We start from the raw sequence: 20,060 nt of genomic DNA, 5'->3' as shown, positions 1-20,060 counted from the left end.
AACAAAACTGCAGGGTTTATGATATAAGGAGGAGGTACAGGTGGGATAATCTGAAAAGAGTGAATGAAAATTTATTTATTTTGGTGTAATTATACATACCTCCATCGCAGGCAGAAAAACGGATAGAAGTTTACTGGAGGATATTTAAAAAACTGCTATGAAAAGGGAGATGTTATTGCTATGTCATTTTAATCTCACGAACATTGATTGGGACATCCCAGTTATGGTGCATGGAGATCCTAGATTCTCTGTTGGAACAACAGGAGGGGCAATACTGAACCTGGTTCTTGATAATGGGGAGAGTAGAGTATTGGATGTCATAGTAGATGATTATCTGATGTCCAGTGATCACTGAACAGAGCAGTTCAGTATTAGAATGCAAATGGTGAAAGTTAAGTCAAAGGTGAAAGCTCTATACTTCAGGAAATGGCAAAGTACCTCAAGTTGCTGGATGGGAAAATCTAGGGAAAGAGCAGTACGCAAAATTAAAAATAGATATTGTAAGGTCAACTAACCTTTTTGCTACAAAACTAAAATAAAGGTAAGACGAAAAAGAGGCAATTATAAAAAGGTAAGAATATAAAAGGTTAGTATTCATAAATTGCAAGAGATCGCAGACAGGCAACAATATCTGGAAATGCTAACAGAAGCTGGAAAAGTAGGAAAGCAAAGATGCAAATTGAAAAATGTAGGGTAATACAAGGGGACAAGACATTTTAAATGTTAGTAAAAAGGGGAAGTTGGAATTGTCATTGTGAAACTCAAAGATGAACAGGAGGAATATGTATAGGCTGACGAGGAAAAAGTGGAATTGTTTTAACAAATATTTCTGTTCGGTGTTCATTGAGGAAGGACTAGGAAAATGACCACAGAAAATGGACACATAGGATTGAAAATGAGGTAAATCTCAAATATTTCATTTATTAAAACTTAATATCCTGCTTGATAAAGTGTGTTACCCAAGCGGCAATACAATTTTCAGAAGACTGTGTTCGTGAAGAGCTGGATAACCTAAAAGTAGATAAAGTCATGGAGCCGGAGGGCATACATCCAAGGTTATTAAGAGAACTTAAGTTCTGGTAGTTTTATTGGCTGAACGTTTCAAATGTTTCTTTAGAGTCAGGAGTAATTCTGGAAGACTGGAGATGAGTGGATGTGGTTCTTTACAAAAGTAGAAGTAAGGAGGCTGAGAACTGCAGACCGGTCAGTTAGTCTTTCCTCAGTGGAATTGCTGGTAAAATAAAAGATAGTACAGTACAGTTTATGGAATTTAATGGATTACCAAATCCGAGGCAGCATGGTTTTAGCTGAAATAGGTCTTATCAGATGAAACTGAACAATTTCTTTGACTGGGTGATCAGAGTTGGATCAGGGGACAGTGCTAGATGTAATGTACTGATTTTTCAGTAAGGCCTTTGAAACAGTTCCACAAATGTGACATAATTAAACTAAGCTTCCTTGGTATGGCCCTAAATTGACTGAATGGGTTAAAAATTGGTTGAGTGGAGGTGACTAAAGGTAGTGGAAATGGAGTTTACTCCAGAAAGAGGGGTTATTACTAGTGGTGTGCCACAAGACTGTTTTTCTTTTTCAACACTTTTTAAGCAATATTACAGAAGGCATATAGGGAAAAAATTGTCTTTTTTGCAGATGATACCAACATTTGCTTACATAGTAGACAGCCAGTAAGATATTGAAAATGTGAGACAGGTTCTAGCAAAGCTTGAGGCATGGTCTGTGGTCTGTCATAAGATTTAATGCTGAAAAATGCAGTCATGCATTTGGGTTACAAAACCCTAGGGGGCAGTATAGTATAAGACAGTGGTATTCCCTCCCAGCCCTCAAGGGCTGCCAACAGGTTGAGTTTTCAGAATCTCTAATGAATATTCATGTGGTTTGTATACAATGGAGGCAGTGTGCATGCAAAACTCTCGCATGCATATTCATTAAGGATATCCTGAAAACCCTACCTGTTGTGGTCCTTAAGGCCTGGAAGTGAATACCACTGATATAGGAGGTGAAATTCTTCTAAGCACGAAATAAGAATTGGATCTGGGAGTTATCAGACTAAACAGGGTGAGTAATGGACGGCAAAAACCAGAAAGATGCTTGATTGCATAGGGAGAAGAATGATCATCAGGAAAGAAAAGGCCTGTAGAAGTCCCTGATGACACTTTATTTGGAATATTTTGTGCAATTCTAGAGACTGCATCTTCAAAGCAATATAAACCAGATGGATTTGGCCAGACAGTGGCTACTAAAATAGTCAGTGGTCTTTGTTTTAAGCATATGGGGACAGATTTAAAGATCTAAACATGTATACTCTAAAGTAAAGGTGGGATAGGGCAGATCTGTCTGAGCCATTTAAACACCTCCAAGGTATCAGTGCCCAGGAGACAGGCCTCTGGAAATGAGGATCTGGAATAAGTGGTCATGGGATGAGGGTGAAAGGGAATAGATTTAGGAGAAAGCAAAGGGAATATTTTTTACAAAGAGGGTAGTAGATGCATGGAGCAGCCCTCAGAGAAGGTGGTAAAGACTAAGATAGTATCTGAATTCAAAAAAGCATTGGTTAAGCACAGGGGATCTTTGAGGGGTGGTAGGGATTATAGAACTGAGTAGTAGTTGTGGATGGGCAGAAAAGTTAAGGTTTAAGGACTTTTGCTGCCACCACATATTTATGTTTCTAGGTATACTGTTATTATAGTATTTATTCCAGACTAGTTTTTTTTTTTTTAGTTTAATTTTACAACAAATAAAATACAAAGATTTATGAGTGCAAATAAAAACAAATTAAAACAGAAGATACAATGTAAGAATGCAAATATGTTTGTACATGGTGAATAAAATCCGCTTGTGTATTTGGTAATTTTTTTTTTTTCACAGAATCAAAGAAAGAAAAATTACTAAATACACAAAACCGATCATAAGCATCATAACTGAAAAAGTATGATATCCAACTCTCCACCTGAAAACCCAAGGGATTTTAGCTTTAACCTCAAAAGACACAGAGGTTGATTTTAAAATGAGCGCGCATGCACCCATACATACATACATGTATCGGCGCAAGAGCAAGGTGCACAAAAATGTTTAATCGTGTGCGCACTTACATGCGTATATTTTAAAATACGGCAACCCCACGTAAGTATGCTCCTAATTTTAAGAGGTTACTCAAGCATAGCTGGCATGCGTGTGTCTTCAACAGGACAATGTTGGCTTTTACACACACATATGTCAGCGAATTTTAAAACATGCTTGAGCGAGGTACATTCCCAGTTTTCCAATTAGCCCACCAGTTTATCCAGTTAATAGTGAAATCTTTCAGACCCCCCTCTTACTCTTCATCCTGCATGCTACCCAGTTCTCAGACTCCTCATCCTGTCCTATAAGCCCTAAAACTTAAGATCAGGAGCAGCAGTAAAGTTACGTGGATATCTAGCATACACGCACCGTGGGTTTCATTTTTAAAATTCAGAGTTATGCATGTAAATCTTGGCTCAACCTCCGGATCACCCATGCCCCACCCATTTTCCACCTTCTTATTCCTCACGTGTGCACGAGTACATGTACACTTTTGTGGCTTTTTTAAAATCTGTGTTGCTTGTGTGCGGCCTGTACACGAGCGCATGTTGGGCATTTTTGTACAAACACTTTTAAATTTGACCAGATAGAAAACAGAACACTGAAAAACTTTCATTCTCGAAAGAAGCCAAACTTTCCGGACCATTTATCAAAATGTGTTATGGTGTTAATCGCATTTGTTAATGCCATAACGCATGCGATAATGCTAGCGCATGGCGTGAATGCACATTTTTGGAAGGGGTGGGTCCATCAAGCTAGAGTGAAAGAACATAGTAGAAATGGCATCTTTGTGAGACTTTCCTCACTCCAAATGATGTCAAATCTTCACTGAGGTGTCCTGTGAGGTTCATACATCTCACTCTACATGAGAAATTGGCCCCTAAACCCTAAGCACCACCATCACCTCATCTCAACCTGTTATATGGCCCTCCTACAGAGATATAAATACTTCACTACTATGAAACCCTTGTAGATAGTCTCTCTCTCTGTCTCTTTCTCTCTCTCATACAAAGTGGTGTGGTAATTCTAAAATTTCCCTAAACACAGTTATCAATAACACATTTTGATGAATCTAGGGGTAAATTATTAACTAATCTGATAGAAGAGTTAACCTATTATGTAGATTTACCATAAATTCTGAAACCAGGAAGAAAGAGGAGATTTAGTCAAGGATTTCCTGTAGAGATCACTACCACCATATGAGAGACCAAAACTAGATCCTTGGATCTGTTACACTCTTGAACAATTAACCTGTGACCAAGCAGTCGAAAATGGCAAACAGAATGTTAAGATTTATTAGGAAAGGAATGTAAAATAATACAGATAATATCATAATACCTATTTATTGCTCCATGGTGAGACTGTACCTGGAGTACGGTGCACAATTCTGTTCCCCGCAACTCAAAAAAGATATAGCTGAACTGGAAAGGTACAGTGAAGAATGACCTAAATGATAAAGGGGTAGGAACAGCTACCCTGTGAGGAAAGGTTAAAGAGGTTAGGGCTGTTCAGCTTGGAGAAGAGACGGATAAGGCAGCATATGATAGAGGTCTATAAAATCGTGAGTGAAGTGGAAAAGGTAAACTGAATTGGTTATTTACTCTTTCAAAAAATACAAAGACTCAGGGACACCATGCAGTTGGAGAGAGGCATATTTAAAACAAATTAGATAAAATATTTTTCACTCAGCACAAAATTAAACTCTGGAATTAATTGGGTTTAAAAGGTTTCAACAAGTTCTTAGTGGAAAAGTTCCACTAAGCTAAGTACTTATTCCTGGGCATTAGCAGTATGGAGTCTAATGACCTTTAGGGATCTGCCAGGAACGGCACTTGTGACCTGGATTGGCCACTGTTGGAAACAAGAGACTAGAAGTGTTGGACCCTTGATTTGACCCAGTATGGCAATTCTTATGTTCTTATGAAAGAATGCCCAAATATGAATTAAAGTATGTCTTTCCCCACATCCACTCCAACAATAGGGTTGCATTTTATAAAGTTTCTCAGGTGTATAAAACCAACGGTAAAAAATCATGCACCCATTCACTTGGATATTAGCGTTAATGGAGTTCCCTATTCGCAGCCTGAGAAATATGTTGACCCACTCCTCCTCACTGATGCAATATCTAAGGTCCTTTTCCCATCTTATTTTAATGCTTCCCACAGGATCTGTATCAGCATTCATTAGCATCTTATAAATAGATTAAATGTTTTATTCTCTGGTGTATTAACAACTTTTCAAAAAACAATGGTTCCCTACCATGCAGAGATTTAAGGTGTTTATTTATTTATTTAGTTATTGAGTTTTATATACCGTCGTTCAGTTTCGCCATCACAACGGTTTACAATAATGGTGTTATTTTAGATACCACCCCTTTAACTGTAAAAATTGGAAAACTAAAAGATTAGTGATCTGGAATTTCTCCTTAACTTGAAAAGACATGTACAAGCTAATACTTAGGCCACTATTTATGCCAATTTTGATGCCATTTTGCCACACTAAATACCTTGCAGTTCTTTCCTCCTTCTGATGATTTCTTCTCACATGTTTCATTAAATTGAGCTCAGAATGCTTCCTCCATAGGTTTTAATGGAAAGCAAATAAAACTAATGAAAGAAATAAACATTTTTTTTCATATTGAAACTACGGAAATGAATATGGTTCCCAAAGAATCAAATGAATGAACCAAAACAAATTTTTTCTTCTGCATATTCCTAGCTCCTAGTCTACCTGCCATGCGCCTGATGTACATACATGGGAACTCTCCAGATCTGGCCCGGAGACTCCGGAATTCTGAAAGAATTACCGAGTCTCCAGACCAATACCGGAAATCTCCAGGTGCTGCAGCAAAACCAATCTGCTTGGACCCAGAAAGAAGAAAGAAACGTCATTGGTCTTACGTGGCTGAAATAGGAGGAACTCGACAATGATTTCTACCATCTCCGGACCTTTTTAATTCTTAACATCTCTTCCTCGTGACACCACCTGCTCCTGCACAGCCTGTTTCCTGTATCCAGCCACTTGCCTGCCCCATCCTGTTTGTCTGGGCCAATCGACATTGTGATTTCCTGCCCGTGCATCAAACGAGGAGTAAGAAATAGGCAGTGTCCACTTCCACAGCACAGGAGGAGAAGGAAGAGGCTGCTTCTGCTCCAGGAGCCCAAGTTATAGTCTGCTGTTGCTAGTGTATTTTGAAAGGGGGGAGAGAGAATGAATGAGCATGTCTGTGAGAGTGAGTGAGTGTGTATTTGTGTAGGAAGAAGAGATCCGAGAGTGTATGTAGGTGAGTAGGAGAGAGCTGAGTGCAAGTGAGCATGGGTGTGGAAGTGAGTGGGCATGTGTGTATGGAAGAGGGAGAGACATGAGTTAGTATGTGTGTGTTGGTGGGAGAATGGCAGAAGTAAAGGTGTAAATGGACATGTGAGAATGTGAGAGAATGAGCAGTGAAAGTGTGAACATGTAAGAGCGTTTATGAGAGCAAATTTGTGAGCATCCAGTCCCACTGTGCAGTTGCCCTCCCACCATTCCCCCCTCCCCTGGCTAATCCATGGTAATCTCAAGGTGACTGGAAGTCAAACGTTCCCAGGTATGCTGATGTACCATCTTAAGGGTCTTGCTGTCATTATGTCTACCTGCCATGCTCCAGATGCTCCACCTTAGGGGTCCTGCTGCCTCAATGTCTAGCTGCCATGACACTGACCTACCACATTAGGAGTCATGCTGCTACTCTGCCTATCTTCCATGCAACTGTTACACTACCTTGGAAGTTTTGAAGCCTCTGTGTTTGCTGTTTGGATCCCAGCCTAGTTCTCCCACTCTGCAATTTTATTATATTATGGTTTTTATCACCAAAATAAAAATGTGAAAAGAGAAATAAAAAAAAGTGTTTCTCCTTCCATCTTTCTTCTTTTCTGATTTTCCATCTTCCTGTCCAGGCCTTTGTGCTCTTTGTGATTTTCAGCTCTTTGTATCTTGGGATTTTGAACATTTATGCTGTTTGAGATTGCCTTTGTGCTTTTTTTGGGATTTTCTGCACTCTAACTTTTTCATATTCTGAGACCCTGTGCTGTTTGTGATTGCCTGCAATCTATGCCTAATGGGTTTTGATGCCATTGTTCTGCTTGCGATTCCCTGCACTATATCTTGGGGGTCAACCTTTATGAGCATGTACTAGATCTACAAATACCACAGTTATTCAAGTAACATATGGAACCATTTAATGGAACATTTGTAGTTTCACCGTACCAGACATATTCACTTAACACATGTATGGTTATAATCCTTATTCTTTGACAGAAGGATAGGTTACTGAAAGGATCAACCAGGTAGCCATGCCTCCAGCAGGAACATGTACCTCACACTGTTGAGGGATGCCATATACTGGATAGAAGTCCATACTCTGCTCTCTGGTGAAAGGGAAGGCCTTGGTACAACTGAGAAAAAAAGGGGAGCGACCCTGTCCTCACCCAGTTTAGGGAACAGTGCAGACCAATGCTCTGATGAGAGTAGTCATGAAAGTCAGAGGAACATGTGCCTTCCAGACACCAACCCTCTCATCGCCATGGCTGCCAGGAGAAGGGACCAGTCCCATGTCTGTGCTTGGGCTTTTGGGTGAGCTGCTGGGTGAATTGGCCCTTGTTCTGCTGAAGACAACCCTCACTGAGGGCTCTCTGCATCATGTCAAAAAGTTCTCCAGGGGTCCCCAGTGAAGAACCTCTTCTTTGAATCTTAGAGTTCTTCTTCCTCTGCTTTGGCTCTTTCAGGCTCTTTCCCAATCCGCTATGATACTTGCCGACTATTGGTCTTTTCTTGGCCATTCATTGCTCTGCATGCTTGATGCACCATTCTTTCCATGATTTTGACCGATCTTCCACGTTATCATTTATCTCCAAACAGTCATCGAGATTCATTATATGAAAGCCCCTACCATAGTTTTTGAAAAAGAAGGCAAATGGAAATTATATTTTCAAGCTTTATTTCTCAAAAAAGAAGTTAGGTGGTGGAAACTCTTCCTCCACTCAAGAGTATATGAGAGATAATTCCTAGTAGATTGTATTCTTCTCCTCTTTTTATTCAATATGACTTTTGCCTCTAATATAGCTTATATGGACTTGTCTTCAAAATGATGCATATAAGCCACAGTGACTTTTGGAAGCCTATGGTTTCCAGTCTGCACTTTGCCCAATCTATGTGCTCTTTTGAACTTAATAAGTCTCTATTCAATCTCTAGGATACAAATTATGTCACTAAGCAGCTTGCCAATGTTTTCATTTTTATCAAGTTCAGGAGAAAGTTTGTGCACAACAAGATTATTGCACACAAACTTTCTCCTCTTGCTACCATATTCAATCGCACACACACACTCTCTCTGCCATGCTCAATCACATACACACACACACACACACACACACACTCGCTCACTTTCTGCCAAGCTCAATCACGCCCATACACTTGCTCTCTCACTTGTTTCCCTCTCTGGAAGCAGAAGGAGCAACAGCCTCCTCCTTCAGCCCCAGAGCCCAGCAGACTTCTCCTAGCATCAGGGCTGTGCTGCACCTACTCCTGCTCCAGATTTAAGGAAGGCCGATGCAGTGTGTCTTCTGGCCAGTGGATGGTGCTGCTCCTCCTGCACCTGACTACTGGGAGAAGTCTTCTTGTGGAACCACAAGCTGTGCTGCTCCTGAGTGCCTAGGGCAAAGGAGGCTGATGTATTTGTGGCCCTGTGGGCCACACTGCATTAACTACCAGTGAAGGGGAAGGGAGGCCAAGGTATCATCTTTAAGTTGGCAGGCACTTTGCTTTTTCTGCTTCCCACGATTCATCTCGTGATCTGCTGACTGCACTGCTCCAGACTGCAGTTTGAGGGGTTCCTGCTCAGGCCACCTCCGTTGATATTTTTGTTTCAATTTCCCTCCTCCCCTTTCAAGAATGGCTCTGAGGGGAGGGTGTATCAGTCCACCATGCTCACTCCCGTGGCCTCCTAGAGCATGAGCACGCACATCTCTTACACTGAAATACACGTCATGGCGTGAACCTCGGGAGCGATCCCACCGCATGACGTCAGTACCTCCGGGTATTACAAGTCTCTGCTTCTGCTATGTTTACTCATAGGCCCTGAGGCAGCCACTAGAATGTGGTGAAACTCTGCGCGAGTCGGGCATTTTTAACTAATCACATATATCTCTACCAATTAAAGATTTGGAAGACTCGGGCTCAAAGAGCTGGCAGACTTTGAACTTGGCAGACTGAACACTCGGAACTTGGAACACAGGATCATCAGGACTTCGGAACATCATGACTAGGCAATGAAGGAGCTCCGACGAGGAACAAGACCAGGAACATGAAGACATGGAACAAAGAACCATCTCGGACACATGAAGACCACGGAGGACCTGGACCGGCACGGAAGAACATGGACAACCATAATGTTTGATCTGAAGGCCCCGAGGAACAGGAACTGAGCCCTTTTATAGGGCTGAAGCAGGAAGTGGACTGAAGAGGCTTCTGGTGGGGCCGCGGGCTTTTCCCACCTCTGGCCCTTTAAATATCTTGAAGAGGTGCATGCCGGCACTTAGAGGAGGGCCCAGGAAGGAGCAGGACCATGGACAGCGCAGACGGAGACGAAGGACAAAGGACCATGGACAGCGCAAATGGAGACGAAGGAGCAGGCAAGTATCAGGGACAGCCTCCGGGCCACAGGATGACGTCAGCCATGGCAGCGGCTTCCCGATGGCAGCACAGGCCATGAAGAGAATCCCTGGAGGCAGCCACTGGGCCACGAAGATGAAGAAACGGCGGTGGCTCCCTGCCACAAGGGGGAGGACGTTGGTGGTATGAACAAGGCTGTGAAGAAGTGTCAGAGGCATCCGACCGCACAGGCAAGGCCCTGGGGAGCAGCGAGTGGAGGCAGGAGCAATGCGGCGGTCCAGGTCACGCCAGCCAGAGTCCGGCAGCAATCACGGTGAGTGGAGGCCTGCTCGAGGGATGGGCTCCGCAAGCAGGATTACAACAGAATTAATGTAAATTGATTATTTACTCTTTCAGACAATAGAAGGACCAGGGGGCACTCCATGAAGTTAGCAAGTAGCTCATTTAAAACAAATCGAAGACAATTTTTTTCACACAGCACATAGTTAAGCTCTGGAATTCATTGCCAGAGGATGTGGTTACAGCAGTTAGTGTAACTGGGTATTAAAAAAGGTTTGGATAAGTTCCTAGAGGATAAATCCATAAACTGCTATGATGGTAATTAATAAGCAATAGTAGCTTGTGATCTATCTAATGTTCGGGTTCTTGCCAGGTACTTGTGACTTAGATTGGCCACTGTTGGAAACAGGATGCTGGGCTTGATAGACCCTTGGTCTGACCCAGTATGGCATATCTTATGTTCTTATTAACATCAAAAACTCTTGTTATTTTTTTTTTTTTTTAATGGTTTGATGGTTTAAGGTTGTCCTGCCATTTCTTATGATGCTTTATCACACTCAATATTTTTCTCTTTTATAAATAAAAACCAGCAGTACTGTCTATCAGCTCTTCAATGTGAATCTTTTCTAAGAGACTATCTCTCTCAGCTCTTTAATACCTTCCTTGAGATTACTGACAGTCTTGCCCACAACAGCACTAAGCATTTTAATTTCTTTAACTAGTTTGGAAATGACCAACTCAAGAGATACGTCTTGCTGCTCCAAAGGCACCTTAGCAGACCTGCCAAACTTTGCCAATGTAGCTGCATGGGAAGGTTTCTGATCCATCTTGCTCAATAAAGAAAAGGCTGTCAGTATCACACTGAAAATTAGTATCAATACGCTTAAAAAATGAGCCAAAGCTGGAGTGCATAAGAAGCAGGAATGACAACATTCCAGACAATGGAGTCTAATTCTCAGGCACTCCAACAAAAGTCAATATAAAGATGCTTGAAGCTTTCAGATCAAAGTGTTTTCCTGTTAGAATTAATAGGCCTACATTCTCTCCAGTCTTACTCTTACTTTCAACACAGCTTACTATGAACTAAGCACAAACAGGTGCAGGATAAAAAAAAAACTTTCTGCCCCTATTTTTTTTTTGAGGGCAGTAACCTTGCACCCACTTCCCCTCAGATAAACCTGCACTCACTTTCCTCCAGATTGTCCATTCTGCCGCAGAATAGTGCTCAGTATATCCAGAGGCCTAGGAGACCCCTGGGCCTCAGCACTACTCTCAGAGCTCCACTGTTAAGTTACAACCCCAGCAATTATCCTCCTGCTGATGCAAGAAAGAGGCTCACTGCACTGAACTGCAGTGGGGCCCGGCAGTGAGATCTCAACCAATGTTCAGGAAAAGAACAAATTCAGCAGTAAGGCTCCCATCTTCTTCAGCTCAATTACTCCCAATCCTACATACAATGGTCTCTAGGGATGTGAATCGTTTTTCAACGATTAAAATTATCGTCCGATAATGTTTATATCGTCTTAAATCGTTATAGAACACGATACAATAGAAATTCTAACGATTTATCGTTAAAAATCGTTAAATCGTGTTAGTGCGCACTAACTCGAGTTAGTGCGCACTAACTCGATTTAGTGCGCACTAACTGAAAATGATACAAATAAACACTTTCCAGGTCACTGAAGGTCAGTTAGGAATGAATATGTGTTCCTATTGGCTGGCTGCCCTCTTATCTATTGATATTACCAAGGTTACCACTGAGGTGATGGTTGGGGGGATGGGAAATGGAACTGGAAACTAACGAACACCAACAGAAAATGAAACAAAGTGTTCACACTTCCCAGGTCAGTAAAGGTCACTTAGGAATGAATATGTATGTATGTATTCCTATTGGCTGGCTGTGCTCTTATCTATTGATGTTACCAATATGGTTGGGGGGGATGTGAAATGGAAACAGTTGGAAGCTTGACAAAAAAAGTAATGTAATGATCAGCACTCACGTGACTAGAACTTGTTTGTTTATTATTTTTGTTAGCAGGCACCTGAAATGCTAGTGCATGTTGAATTTGCCAATCACTGTGCATTTTAGAAAGGTGGTCATGGCTGGAACTGTACACAGTTCAAATATATGTAATTGATTGTTGGTAAGTGTATTTTTTAAGTAGCCACACTGGCACCAGTATGTTTACTTTTCCTCCTACTTAACTCACTAGCTCAGCTTTGTAAGAAGGGCTTCTCTGCTTGTGTGTTGTTTTTGTTTGGTGTGAGGAGAGCAGAAACATCAGATCTTTATTCAATCTACTACAGTCATCTCTTACAGTGCCCTATCCCTATTAATACCAGGAGTGTTGTGATCTTCCTGCACACAGTGCCCTAACCCTGATACCAGTCTGAGACAGCTCCCTCCCTGCATTACTAGTGAGAGGCTGGCTTCACAGACAGGGGGGAGCTGCCTGACCCTCACTCCTGACTTCCCCCATGTCCCAGCTAGTGAATGGTGTGTGGGTGAGGGGGGGGGGGAGGATGGTGAAGTCTGAGACAGCTCCCTCCCTGCATTACTAGTGAGAGGCTGGCTTCACAGACAGGGGGGAGCTGCCTGACCCTCACTCCTGACTTCCCCCATGTCCCAGCTAGTGAATGGTGTGTGGGTGAGGGGGGGGAGGATGGTGAAGTCTGAGACAGCTCCCTCCCTGCATTACTAGTGAGAGGCTGGCTTCGCAGACAGGGGGGAGCTGCCTGACCCTCACTCCTGACTTCCCCCATGTCCCAGCTAGTGAATGGTGTGTGGGTGAGGGGGGGGGGAGGATGGTGAAGTCTGAGACAGCTCCCTCCCTGCATTACTAGTGAGAGGCTGGCTTCACAGACAGGGGGGAGCTGCCTGACCCTCACTCCTGACTTCCCCCATGTCCCAGCTAGTGAATGGTGTGTGGGTGAGGGGGGGGGGGGAGGATGGTGAAGTCTGAGACAGCTCCCTCCCTGCATTACTAGTGAGAGGCTGGCTTCACAGACAGAGGGGAGCTGCCTGTCCCTCACTCCTGACTTCCCCCATGTCCCAGCTAGTGAATGGTGTGTGGGTGAGGGGGGGGGGGTGGATGGTGAAGTCTGAGACAGCTCCCTCCCTGCATTACTAGTGAGAGGCTGGCTTCACAGACAGGGGGGAGCTGCCTGACCCTCCCTCCTGACTTCCCCCATGTCCCAGCTAGTGAATGGTGTGTGGGTGAGGGGGGGGGGGAGGATGGTGAAGTCTGAGACAGCTCCCTCCCTGCATTACTAGTGAGAGGCTGGCTTCACAGACAGGGGGGAGCTGCCTGACCCTCACTCCTGACTTCCCCCATGTCCCAGCTAGTGAATGGTGTGTGGGTGAGGGGGGGGGGGGGGGGGGGGGGGGAGGATGGTGAAGTCTGAGACAGCTCCCTCCCTGCATTACTAGTGAGAGGCTGGCTTCAACAGACAGGGGGGAGCTGCCTGTCCCTCACTCCTGACTTCCCCCATGTCCCAGCTAGTGAATGGTGTGTGGGTGAGGGGGGGGGGGTGGATGGTGAAGTCTGAGACAGCTCCCTCCCTGCATTACTAGTGAGAGGCTGGCTTCACAGACAGGGGGGAGCTGCCTGTCCCTCACTCCTGACTTCCCCCATGTCCCAGCTAGTGAATGGTGTGTGGGTGAGGGGGGGGGGGGTGGATGGTGAAGTCTGAGACAGCTCCCTCCCTGCATTACTAGTGAGAGGCTGGCTTCACAGACAGGGGGGAGCTGCCTGTCCCTCACTCCTGACTTCCCCCATGTCCCAGCTAGTGAATGGTGTGTGGGTGAGGGGGGGGGGGTGGATGGTGAAGTCTGAGACAGCTCCCTCCCTGCATTACTAGTGAGAGGCTGGCTTCACAGACAGGGGGGAGCTGCCTGACCCTCACTCCTGACTTCCCCCATGTCCCAGCTAGTGAATGGTGTGTGGGTAAGGGGGGGGGGGAGGATGGTGAAGTCTGAGACAGCTCCCTCCCTGCATTACTAGTGAGAGGCTGGCTTCACAGACAGGGGGGAGCTGCCTGACCCTCACTCCTCCGGGGTATTGTGATCTTCCTGCACACAGTGCCCTATCCCTGATACCAGGGGTGTTGTGATCTTCCTGCATGCAGTGCCCTATCCCTATTAATACCAGGAGTGTTGTGATCTTCCTGCACGCAGTGCCCTATCCCTGATATCGGGATGTGTGCAAGAAGATCACAACACCCCCGGTATCAGGAATAGGGCACTGTGTGCAGGAAGATCACAACACCCCCAGTATCAGGAATAGGGCACTGTGTGCAGGAAGATCACAACACCCCTGGTATTAGGGATAGGGCACTGTGTGCAGGAAGATCACAACACTCCTGGTATTAATAGGGATAGGGCACTGTGTGCAGGAAGATCACAATACCCCTGGTCTCAGGGTTAGGGCACAAGTTCTAGTCACATTGACTGATCACATTACTTGTTTTGTCAAGCTACCAACTGTTTCCATTTCCCATCCCCCATATACTGTCAGTAGGAAACTTGGTAACATGAATAAATAAGAGGGCAGCCAATAGGAATACATATTCATTCCTAAACTGACCTTAACTGACCTGAAAAGTGTCAAATTGTATCATTTTCAGTTAGTGCGCACTAACTCCCAGTTAGTGCGCACTAACTCCCGTTAGTGCGCACTAACTCGAGTTAGTGCGCACTAATCGGAAAAAACGATTTTTAACGATTTTTTAACTAAAAAATCGTGCCTAAGACGATTTTCTTGCCCTGCCACACGATTTCTATCGTTAAGACGATATGGAAAACGATTCACATCCCTAATGGTCTCATTAAAATTTCTCCTCCAAACATGCGATACATAGCATAAGGCCAGCACCACACTCAAGTGCACAGTCTTTGAGCCACATCTGATCAGTCTCCTGCTGCACTTATTAACCCATATTGGCCCAGAAGTGAATTGGTTCAAGGCTACAAGCTATGAAGGTAATCCATGATCATTCAGGGGCAAGGATTTACTAGAAAGCTCAACAAACATGAGAGAAGTAATCAGGCAACTATCTTAGAGCCAGGTTCTCCAGCGCTCCCCTTGGACTATTTTTATATTAACATCCCCCCATTCTTTAAGGAATGCTACCAAAATGCACTCCCTTGTTGCACTATCCATTCTGTGCCTAGATATCCTTTCTATCCCATGCTGCCTTAAATCGTCTGTGCTCTGGGATCTAATCAGTATTGCTCATCTCATCATCCAAAGTAGCCTCTATGTGATTCTTTCCATTGCATTCCATCTTTTAACCAACTACCGATTCACAATAAGATGTGTGCAGTGTTTGTTTCTGTATACGAGATAGTGCCCGCTATCCAAACTCAGGGTTCCTTACTTCTGATTCCACTTTGACTCACTCTCTCTCTCTATTCTATCCATGTTATCTGATTTTTCACTTCCAACCTGGAGTTCCACTGTCCATCAAAACTGTGCTGGAGGTTATCCATAACTCTTTCTGTGCCAGAGTTGCCACCTGCCCATTCATTTCTGCTCCACTCTTCCTCATTATGCCAATCATGTTGCCTTCATTGACCTGGACTGCCTTCATAGTTCCTGATAGGACTGTAGTAGAATGGTTCCTGTAGCAGCCACTACTTCTCATTTACCTCCCAGTTTGCCCAGTGAAAAAGCACCATCTGCTGTTTTGCATTGTGCTTCCAGCAGTTTCTCCTGATCAGAGCTTTTCCACTTGTGTTGATACTTGGCCACCCTGGTATTTTCTGTAATCTCCTTCTTTAGGATAACTTGGTCCATGATAGAAAAAGCTCTGATTTATTGAGTACAGCTTTTCTTATAATCCTGTACAATGCCTCTTGAGTGCAGTATCCTTCTATTTATAGCTCCTTTTACGTACCAGTTTCAGCCATGAAGGAACACAGAAAAATAATCAAATTAGCAGAATGGTTTAAAATCATGAGAAGTAATGACTCTTTTAAGACTTTAGCCTTTTGCTAATGTAATATTTATACATCTTTATAAATATTTATGCATTGGTTTGTAAAATTTTATTCTCTCAAAATTTGTACATCAGGCTCACAACAGGAGATCAGACAGAGAGTGAGACCAGAAACAGAAGGTAGAACTTGTTAGAAGGTGTTTTATAATACATTAGGGAATTTAAATTTCAATAGAGGATACTACATTATGGAGGAGTGATAGGAGGTTAAAAGGGAGTAGCTGTATTCTTGGGGGGGGGGGGGGGGGGGTGTAAATGGTTGTAGAAAAAATGCACAGAAACACAGGAGGTGGGATTATGAAAAAAAACATAGAAAAAAAGTCTTACCTAGTGGTTAGCATAATGGACTGTGAATCAGGAAATCAGGGCACATCCTGCTTTATACCAGTGATACTCCTTGTGACCTTGGACAAGTTCCTTCATCTCCCAGTGGCTCAGATACCTACTTATATTATAAGAGAATTGAGAAAGGGAGTTTTGCAGTTGTATATAATTTGACATGACATGGGTTAGAGCTCCCCATAAATGTCAGAACAAATACATTCATTGCCATGGATCCTGCACATATATTGCATATTAAACCCCAAACTCTATCATTGTCCAATACTGGAGTCTTTGTTGGTCCTGATGCCTTTAAAGGATCAACCGAAAAGTTGTGAAACCTTATAGGCCTCTACTTCAGATATGCCTGAGAGATTTTAAGCCCCCCTGTCCAATGTCATTTCATTAGTCCTAGGGAGAGAGCGTTTGTAATAGTGGGCAGGAACTGGCAGGCTGCTACTTGCAGAAATGACACCGGTTTTCAAACCAAGCTTGCCTATGTTAGTTCATTTTGAAAGTTACCCTGGCAAAACAACCCACACAGACTTTATACCTTCTAAGCTTAGTTGGTCTGTCTGGGTAGTTGTGTTGCGATAATTTATTTATGTACGTACTTGAAAATGAAAGAGCAGGCATGTAAATGAAAATATCCCCCAGACCCCCCCCCCCCCCCCCCCCCCATATCCCATCTCTTCCAAATGTGGGCATATTTATGCACCATACATGGTTTATGTTCATAAGTTTGTCTGCATATCTGGTGGGCAAGTTTGTAACATGCCATTTCTGCACGTAAAAAGCACCGTTCTATGGGCGGAAATGGCTTTGAAAAATTACCCCCTTAAAAAGCATCGCAGGGCACCCCACAAGGGCTCCATTTTTCTCCAGAACTAAACGCGAGTACCGGACAGGATGGAAAGGAAGTTGTTAAAAGTAGAGGGGGGGGGGGGGAGTCACGAGATGAAACTCCGAGGGGGGAAAACTCGGAAACAATGTCAGGAAATATTTCCTCACCGGAAGGGTGGTGGATGCGTGGAAAGCCCTCCTGTGGGAGGAGGTGGTGAAGATGAGAACTGTAATGGAATTCAAAAGGGCATGGGGCAAGCAGAGAAGATCCCTACTGGCTGGAGAATGGAAATGAAGAAATGGGGGTAACCTCTGTTCCACCTAAAGTTTACATTTCTGCTTGGGGGTAAACCACATGGAGCGGCCGTTATTACTCTAACAAAAGCTCTGGGCAGACTGGATGGACCAGTTTAGTCTTTATTTGCTGTCATTTACTATGTTATCATGTAACTTCTCTTGCAATACAAAACTATAAGAGCTTTGCTAATTCTGTTTAGGTTTTTGGGTTGTTCAATTTCAGTTAAAATACATTTCAGGTAACTCAGGGCACAGTTCCAGTCTTCTGAAGAGATCTTTACAGAGTTTCATTACTGAATATGCCTAACTGTAATGATGTGAAGTAAACAGTATATACTGGATTCACAGAAGCATGCAGAAAAATGATTGATTTAATAAGCTGTAATGCCTTACCCAAACAAGAGTGTTGATGAGGTAAGTTGGAAACATTTCCGCACTTAACAGTCTAATGAGCGTTATTCTTGCAAGAGTCATAATGGTAGCTATTGTTGTAAGAGAGTTAAAAGGGGATAGGTATGGTTATCTAGTGGTACAATTATATTTTGTACTTCAGCGGCCATGGATTGGGAAACAGCCCAGAGAACAAAAGGACTTCAGGTGGTTCCCCACATACAACAGTTTATTTACAGACAAGGAAAAAGTGCAACATAAAGTCTGCTTACCTCAGCAGTCCCTTGTATCAGTCTCAAACTTTCAAAAATAGTAGTCCTTGCTGAGGCTGGATTCCTGTTTTCTCCCTGGTGTCTTTCTAACCCTTCTGAGCCTTGACTTCTTATCCTGTACTGAGGGGAGTATCCCTTGGCCCAGAATCCCTTGCGGGGTTGGTTCTTAAGGAGGACTGGTCCAGACAGAAATGGCCATTCCTTTAAGGTGTTCTTAAGGATATTCCTATATACTCCCTCACATGGTCCTAGATCCCCTTTCTCCTACAATGAATACTTGTTGAAACCCTATAAATAATCAGGTAAGTCTATCTCTCATCAACATTGATATTTAATAGGTAGGAATCTTTGTTTTCAGTTTTTATTGTATTTTCCTGGAAATTTATCAGTTTATTATAATGTACGAGAATTGGAGAAAAACAAGTGAAAGAAAATGATTAACTATTTTCCACTGAATTCTCCCATTTCTGTTTGTTATAATAAACACTGAAACATTTCCAGGAAAATAAAATAAAAACTGAAAATGAATGTCTATTTATATGGAAATAGCTAATAGAAATCACTGTAAGTAGCTTCATACTATTCTTTCAAATCTGATGAAGGATACATGTTTTTGTTTCCTAAATCATATGTTGGCTTACAGTTGTCAATTCATGCAATTCTCTACATGTCTGAGTGATCTTTGTTGCAAATATTTATGAAAATCCTATTGTATGCTCTTTAATTAGCTTTTTTAACCAATGAGTTAGGAAACTAGTATCAATTTAATATTGAACTTCAAAATGAATAGTATTTACCCATCATGGAATTCCTTTAAAAATAGTTTGCAATCTTAAGCAAGTCGTCTATATTTATTAGAGATGTGAATCAGAACCGGAATCGGTTCGGATTACGGTTCCGATTCACATGTGGTTTTTTTTCCATCGGGCCCGATCGCGGTTTTGTTTATCGGCTGCGCCCGAGCCAATAAACAAAAAACCCACCCGACCCTTTAAAACTAATACCTTAGCTTCCCCCACCCTCCCTACCCCTCAAAAAACTTTTTACAGATACATGGTGGTCCAGTGGGGGTCCCTGGAGCGATCTCCCACTCCCGGGCCATCGGCTGCCACTAATCAAAATGGCGCCGATGGCCCTTTGCCCTTACCATGTGACAGGGTATCTGTGCCATTGGCCGGACCCTGTCACATGGTAGGAGCACTGGATTGCCGGCGCCATCTTGTGCTCCTACCATGTGACAGGGGCTGGCCAATGGCACCGGTAGCCCCTGTGACATAGTTAGAGCAAAGGCTATCGGCGACATTTTGATTACTGGCAGCTGATGGCCCGAGTGCAGGAGATCGCTCCCGGACCCCCGCTGGACCAGCAGGGGCTTTTGGCAAGTCTTAGGGGACCCTCCTGACCCCCACAAGACTTGCCAGAAGTCCAGCGGGGGTCCGGGAGCGACCTCCTGCACTAGGACCATCGGCTGCCAGTATTCAAAATGGCACCGATAGCCTTTGCCTTTACTATGTCACAAGGGCTATCGGTGCCATTGGTCAGCCCCTGTCACATGGTAGGAGCACAAGATGGTGCCGGCCATCCAGTGCTCCTACCATGTGACAGGGTCCGGCCAATGGCACGGATACACTGTCACATGGTAAGGGCAAAGGGCCATCGGCGCCATTTTGATTAGTGGCAGCCGACGGCCCGGAAGTGGGAGATCGCTCCAGGGACCCCCACTGTACCACCAGGTACCTGTAAAATGTTTTTTGGGGGGGGGGGAAGCTAAGGTATTAGTTTTAAAGGGTCAGGTGGGTTTAGGGGTTATTTTTGTGTGCCGTTTTTCCCGCTCTCCCCCAAAACGATAAGAGAACCCCCACAATCAATATCATGGGGTTTTCCTATCATTTTGGGGGAGCCCCCGATTTCTGACGATTTTGAAAATAT

The 20,060-nt window shown here is 43.6% G+C and overlaps 1 long non-coding RNA gene across 1 annotated transcript; it reads right to left on the bottom strand.

The window, feature by feature from the left end:
• Nucleotides 1-944: 944 nt before the first annotated feature.
• LOC115086063 lies at nucleotides 945-18,198 on the bottom strand. The gene is made up of 3 exons (XR_003855048.1): nucleotides 18,132-18,198; nucleotides 16,336-16,450; nucleotides 945-1,231 (listed from the first exon to the last, which is right to left on the bottom strand). It is a non-coding gene; the product is annotated as an uncharacterized LOC115086063 (long non-coding RNA).
• Nucleotides 18,199-20,060: the final 1,862 nt, after the last annotated feature.

This window comes from Rhinatrema bivittatum, chromosome 2 (assembly GCF_901001135.1).
Source record: "Rhinatrema bivittatum chromosome 2, aRhiBiv1.1, whole genome shotgun sequence".
Lineage (NCBI taxonomy): Eukaryota > Metazoa > Chordata > Amphibia > Gymnophiona > Rhinatrematidae > Rhinatrema > Rhinatrema bivittatum.
Note: the sequence above shows the minus strand (reverse complement) of the source record. Positions and strands in the feature narration are given on the sequence as shown.